We start from the raw sequence: 7,375 nt of genomic DNA, 5'->3' as shown, positions 1-7,375 counted from the left end.
TTACTTTTGGGGGAGGGGGGGGGGGGGTGGGGTTAACTTCAAAAGTTAAAATTGGAATTAATTGAAAATTAATTCCGTAAATGATGAATTTGATCCCAAAACCAAAAACGCTTATGGTTACTAAACATGGCCGACCCCAATGACTCGTTGTGCTATTCCATAATTAGAAAGACTCTTCCATAAATAGTGGTGCAAATCCTCTTCCCAAACCAATGTGGGATAAAAGCTCATCTTTTTCCCTTCGAATCAATATCTCGTTCACCCATTATCCGTTTTGAGCGTACAATATATCAATCTCTTCGTCTCAATACGAAGAACCCGAATCCACTTTGACCCAACCCAAATCGAAAGGGACCACACTGATAATTGTACCACAAAATAGCCACTTAAAATGCCATTTTAATACTATTTTTCCAACACAAAAATCGTAGTTAATTGTCATTAATTAAATCATATATTTAAAATGGAATGATTAGAATTATATAAGCATATAAGAGCATCAAAATATTATAATTAAACAATATAAAACTTATAGATTTAATTAAATTAGATGGTCACATATGAACCTGGAAAAATAGAAAGATGAAAACTAGACTGTTGTGAATTCCTTGATCTTTTGGTCAGACAACGAAGTATTATGATTCATGAGCAGACCCTTATCACACTCAGACTAATCTTCATTCACACCAGGCAGACCATTCTGGTTTTTCTATATGAGAGGGAGTCTCCTGACCTCTTTTAAATGACGAGAATGCACAACCACTCACGCGAACTAAGTTGGTTGGTTAGAACCCTTATGTTACACTATAATGACACGTTTGGTTCGCGGAATAGGTCTAGAATGGCATAACATTCCCAGTAATAGACCTATTCTTTTGTTTGGTAAAAGTTTTTATTCCCAGGAACATTGTTCCTGGTAGTGACCTATTCCCCTTACAGGGGGGAATAACTATTACTAGGGGGCCTCCTGGTATTAACCTATTCCTGAGAACTCGGAATAGATTTTATATTTTATTTCTTTTTTACCCTTTCTCTCTCTTTGCATTTCTTTCAACGCTTTGGATTCTTTCTCCGAACAGGGTCGAAGTTTTTCTCTCCGATCGGGCACCACCACTGCATTGGCCGGAGTCTCCAAACCATGTAAGGCCCTCTCGCAATCGCGCTCTCTCACAGGTCAGCAAGTTCATCGCCATTGCAATTATAACAACATTTCACTTTGCTTGGAAAAATTATAACAACATTGCATTTTGCTTTGAAAAATTATAACAACATTGCACTTTGCTTTGAAAAATGAAGTCCTCTGATTATATTTGCAACTTCATAAATGGAGGCCAATCTAAAGCTTTCAACATCCCCATCTGTAAGTGCAACAACGAAGAAAACATATAAGCTTACAATCCCTGCATCAATCAATTTATTATTTTCATCATCTCTGTGGACATAAGAAATCAGAATTTGATTAATTACCTTCATCACTAGGAAAAAAGCTTTTGGGAAGCTTAAGATCATAGCCAAAGAGGACATCTCTCTTGAATCTATATCAATTTATATCCTTGTATGACATAGCCCCTACTGGTATAGCCCACAGTGGATTACTCAAAAACTCAACATAACTCTGAGAAAGTGGCGATCCAACTTGAGAAATAGGAACCACTACCACCGTCTGTTCCATTGTTAATGGGCTGTCGAACAGAATTCGGGGGACGCCGATCCACCATCTGATCAGTGGGCCATGTTCGCGACACCTCCCCAACACCATCGCCACCCTCCGATCGTCCATGCAAAGACACCATCGCCGGAAAAGCCACCAACGACGAATATTGATTCGGGACACGCGACTTCGCAGACGACAGCCGATCCCCAATTTTACGATGGCGATCATGTTGCTGAGGCTTGGCGAAGGTTCTGGAAGGTCATGGAGGGCCGTCGCCGGCCTGGAGGCGTTTGACCGCTTCATCCACCAATTCTGGACGAGGTCGCCGGACTCCAGGGATGAGATCGCTTCTGGTGAGAAGACGAACAGAGGCTTGGAAGGGTTTTACTATTGATATTGAATAATAATAATAATAATAATAATAATAATAATAATAATAATAATAATAATAATATCTCTATCTCTTCTCTATATATATTAAAGCAAAATAAAGGGAGCAAAAAATTCCCGCCCAAACCCAACGACGCCGTTCCATAGATGGCCGAAAATTTATTAGGCTTTGTGTTAAAAAACGTGTTACCTTATCAGTTCCCTAGATTTTAGCCAATCTTTTTTATTTCTAAGCCAATGATATTAAAGCATTCTATTAAACCTATTATACTCTTCAGTTTCCCATACGAAATTTATTTACATAATTAAACCCATTAGCCGGATTCTTTTTTCCAAGATAATTAATTACAACTGATCGTTTGAAACCTTTTGTTAGTAAACGAAAGGGCAGAAATCAGATCTAAAGTCCTATATATACATCACATTCTCTTCAATACAAACACTAACAAGTCTCAATATTCAATACAAACTCTGCCAAGATTAAAGCCCTGCGTATACTGAAGAACAATGCTCATTCTTGCCACTTGGATTTCTCTAATGAACACAAGCATACGACATACCTGACAGTAAAAGCTTCATCGCAAATCAAACAGAAAAAGCTTCATTGCAAATCAAATCTAAATAGGTCGTTTCATGACCAGGAGGTGAGTTTTATGAATAAATACTATTCTACTATTTTGGTATTGAATCGTATACTATATCTCATATTCTAACATATACATGGCACCTTCTTGCACGCACACTGCCTATCACAATCACACCTAAACTGTAGTTGTAACACTGCCTATCACCATCTATAATAATCACCAATGGTCTGTATTCTTATACCAACAAACCGTGACCTTTTGAAGCTGGGGAGATCAAGATTTGTAGTTCCTATGATGCCCCACAACTTCTTTCCAACCACGAAACTCCGGAATTCTTTGAATTCAGAGAAAGGTATATTTTAAATCGTCTATTTGTTAACTAAATTATTTCTAAGTTTTCTAAATTACTCCCTAATCTGTGTTTTTATTTTTTGTCTCACAGTCTATGTCATGAGCACACTCCAAGAGGAGTATTATCTCACAATCAAGCTTTGGGGGTGTATGGAACTTCATGTTGTTTCTGAAGTCTATCAATTGAAGGGGGTAATCTTTCAACTCATTTACAATAAAAAGAGTTTTTTCCCAAAATGGCCCATCGACTATTGCTCATTCTCAATTTTGTATTTTGACTTTCAATTGCACCCAATGTGGTCCCTTGACTTTTAAAAACTACCCCAAATTGGTCCTCCGTTAGGTTTTCTGTCAACTAGGCGTTAAGTTTAGGGGTATTTCGGTCATTTCGTTGTGTTTTGAGGGTTTTTGTTCTCCAGACGATGCAGGAACACCAGACGAAGCCACGACCCCACCAAGAGGTGTCACACTGCCAACGCTTGCAAACAAATTAGGTAACCTGGGATTAATTCCAGTGTTAGGCAAAGCAGATATAGCCGAGAAAGAAGACTGACTAATACCATTAGATGAAATAACACAGTAGTTAATCCTCATAAAACATTGGCATTCTCACGAGCTGCACCAACACTAGAATTAAACACAGAATTGGCCAAAAGATTAGGAACATTTGCAGCAACTAGATCATTTTGTAAACCAAAACCAATTCTATTATTGAGTGTATGTCCACTTTCATTAGGATTGACAGTGGACACATTCAGAGTCTCAATATTAGAATCAGAATTAGTTTCTTGAACATACAAACCCATATATATTGTTACCAAATGTTGGATCAAGAGATTGAATATTTTGGACCTGAGACCCAACACTTAGCATGGCCGCCGAATTAGAAACTTCAGTAGCACTAATGATAGGGAGTCGAATGCTATCAGTAGGGAGAAAAGATGGGTTCACAACACCTCTACTCCCACTGTTAGCATTCGATGAAATAAAATTGAAATCCCTCCTCATTTAATCAAAAACATTAACATCAGCCACGGTTGAAACATCAAGATTTAGCCTTGGTCGAGAGATAGTGATACAGGGAGCAAATATACTCACACTACTAACACCTCCATCCAACGCCAAACCTCGATCAGTAGAATGAATGGTTGGTAATGTATGTCTAATAGAAGTTTGCACATGAGAAACCGCCACATTACCAACAATTAGAGGCGGCAAGCCTTCGTGAACCCGGCATTGGAAACCATCGGTATTATGGGAGCTATGACTAGCCAAGTTCGCATGAACCGGCCGATTAGCAACACCATGAGAGGACAAGCTCGCATTACCCGTACGTGGAGTCTCCAATCTACTATAAACTATCCCAGAAACTTGAGGAATAAAGAACTAACCTTGCACCATAGAGTCAGATGATGAACCTTGGCCAAGATCAGTCTGAACCCGAGAGTATGGAGCCTTGGTTTTGTGACGTCTCCGCCTGCCATCGTCGATGGCTAAACTCTAGACGATGGTGGCTTCCACACCAACAGAGACGACGAGACCACCAGTTGTGGCATTATGCCAGCCGAGACCTGGCCTGCATTGATGTTGACTGCTTTACGACTTGAGAGTTCGCAACAGGTGGGCGATCAACAAATTGGCGATGGCAATCAACATCCCTAGCATCCCTGACTCCAACGGTGGACTCCGATTGCCCATGTAATCAACCTTTGCAATCAGACATAAGTAAGGCATTTGATTTCGGTCCTAAATTAATGCTCACAAATTTTTATAACAGTAGTGACAGCTCCAATTACAAACACGGAAATAATATATCAAGTCCCCAAAGTGAAAATGATAAGTACTGAACAACGCCAACCAACGATTGACGCCAGCCATGAGAGGCCGATAACGGAACGATCACCACCGACATTACGACACGGTCGGCGTTACATAAAGCCAAAGCCAAGGCTAACATAGCCACCACTTTCACTCTCTCCTAAGTAATGAACTCTACGAAGCTGGGCACTCACACTCCCCCTCTGTCTCTGAACGAACCGCCAGCAACCGACCGAGCATCGATCGACGAAGCTTTAATTGCGGTCAATCGGAGATTCCGAGTCGAGAATTCGCGTCTAAGAATACTGTTTAGAGTCAACTCAGCCAAGAACTCAGAGAAGCTTCGGTAGTCCGGTTGGATAAGGCCGACAATAACTTTACGTTTGGGGTTAATTTATGATCGGAAGACAAAAGGAACGATGAACAACGAAGAACAGTTGTGATAGGCAGTAAATGGACAAAAATACCCTCACACTTAACACTCAGTTGACAGAAAACCTAACGGAGGACTAATTTGGGGTAGTTTTTAAAATTCAAGGGACAACATTGGGTGCAATTAAAAGTCGAAATGCAAAATTGAGAATAAGCAATAGTCGAGGGACCATTTTGGGAAAAAACTCCAATAAAAATGAAGCAGATCCACAGCAATAAAGGTTCCAGCAATGGTTTTCTGTTATTAATCTTTTTTAATCTTTAAATCTGTAAGGGATGAAGTCTTGATGTCTACCTATTGTTCAAAGTCAAACCTTAATGATAACCAAGACAAGGATCTTATATCTAGGATGATTGAAGAAGATGATGAAGGAACGGAAGATTCTGCAGAGGTATTAAACATGGATATGCTACTTTAATTGTAGCATATGCAAAACATCTTTTAAAACAGTATATGAAAGTTGACTGCTCTAATTATCTATGGTTTCAGGAAGGCTCTAATTATCTATGAAAGTTGACTGTTATCCATTCCCATATATCATGACTAGGTTTGGAAGAATGTTTTCTAAACTGTGTTTCTGGACCACAGTGGTCGAAAATGGGGTTTTTTCGATGAACAATTTTGCCTAATGGCCTGAAAATATTGAACTATGATTGTTTTCCTTTACAATGGACATTTGTGATATTTTTTGCTCTGCCTTTTTGCAGGAACCATATTTCATTAGCATGTTCACATTTCAATGCCATATCTATGAGGACTTCTTAATTTGGTGACACTTTGACATTGATTTACAAAGCCGTTTATACTCACTGTTATGGGTTTTCTTTTTCCTTTTGCAGGAAAATGACCATAGGTTTGTGCAAATGTAATAAAAAAGAAGTAATGTGTACACAAGAATGGAGGGCAGAATCAGACTACTTTTGCCCTAAGAAGTAGGTTTTTAAGCTTACTATTGTAACAGTTTGATTGGTCTATATGTTTGTGCAAATGTAATAAAAAAAATGTATGGGTTGAAAGAATCTCTATGCTCCCTCTATTAGATCATAGAGATGTCTAATAGAAATACAGATATCAATATCATTTTGATATCTCTAAGATCTTGTGCAAATGTAATAAAATAAATGTATGTATTAGAGCAATATACATTGATAAGTCATCAGAATCAATTGATGAAGCTTGACCTCCTACAACAATTTAACCACTAACTGCTGTGCAAACAAACTCATAACAGATTAAATCAATAATTCAAGCTTCAAAGATCAGTGACCTATAACTATTAAGTAAATAAAAAGTCACATACCTATCAGGAAGTGGAAACTGCAACCCTAGGGCAGGAAAACAGCACTGGTATTGTACGAACTTTATGTTTGACTTGGACACTGAAGCTTCTGTGCACTCATACACTATAGGTAGTCTTACTCAGTATGTATAACACTGCAAAGTTTAAAAAATGACAAGTTAGAAAGTATGTATAACACTGCAGAGTTTAAAAAATGACAAGGCAGAAATATACTTAGCTTTTCATATATTTACTCCATAACAATTGCCGGAGCACATGGAAGCCAATGGAACTATCAGTGGAGGAGAAGCATATACATAGATGGGAAAGTTATACACTTGATTGTATGCATTTTTACTTTCTTTGCTATTTCTGAAGATTGTGCAGGGTGCTGGATGCAGTCTGGCTGAAATTAAGGTTTAAATGAAGAGTTTCACAAGTACATGAAAGACTAAAAGCACATGAAGAGTAGCAATTCATCAAAGTGACAAAACAATAACAAGTATAGTACCTGCAAAGTAAACAAAGAAGGTCTGACCAGCAGTAGTTGCTGCTGCAAAATTTGGGCTGCAGATTTGGTAAAGCTTTGCAGCAGCTTTCACTTTTTCTAGAGCAGAAATTGTTTTTTTTTTCTTGGTAAGAAAGAAAAGCTTATGACATCGGGGAAGATAAAGGAATGGGCACAAGTTAGTATGGTCAAGGCAATGCTATCTGCAAGATTTAAAATTTAAAATAAAAAATAAAAATGGTATTGGCCATATGCCCAACTGGCACATGTAAAAATTCATTAAAGCTGGCAAGTGTATTAACAATTCATTTGGTCAAATGCAAGATGAGGTGCAGAAGAAAACACCGAGATATAA

At 38.3% G+C, this 7,375-nt stretch overlaps 1 long non-coding RNA gene across 1 annotated transcript; it reads right to left on the bottom strand.

Moving 5' to 3' along the window:
* Positions 1 to 2,438: 2,438 nt before the first annotated feature.
* On the bottom strand, positions 2,439 to 7,363 carry LOC109154670. The gene is made up of 4 exons (XR_002049766.1): positions 7,024 to 7,363; positions 6,534 to 6,918; positions 4,374 to 4,689; positions 2,439 to 3,481 (listed from the first exon to the last, which is right to left on the bottom strand). It is a non-coding gene; the product is annotated as an uncharacterized LOC109154670 (long non-coding RNA).
* Between the last annotated feature and the right edge of the window lie 12 nt (positions 7,364 to 7,375).

The sequence above is a fragment of the Ipomoea nil genome, unplaced genomic scaffold (genome assembly GCF_001879475.1).
Source record: "Ipomoea nil cultivar Tokyo-kokei standard unplaced genomic scaffold, Asagao_1.1 scaffold2653, whole genome shotgun sequence".
Classification (NCBI taxonomy): domain Eukaryota; kingdom Viridiplantae; phylum Streptophyta; class Magnoliopsida; order Solanales; family Convolvulaceae; genus Ipomoea; species Ipomoea nil.
This window is presented reverse-complemented; position numbering and strand designations above follow the sequence as displayed.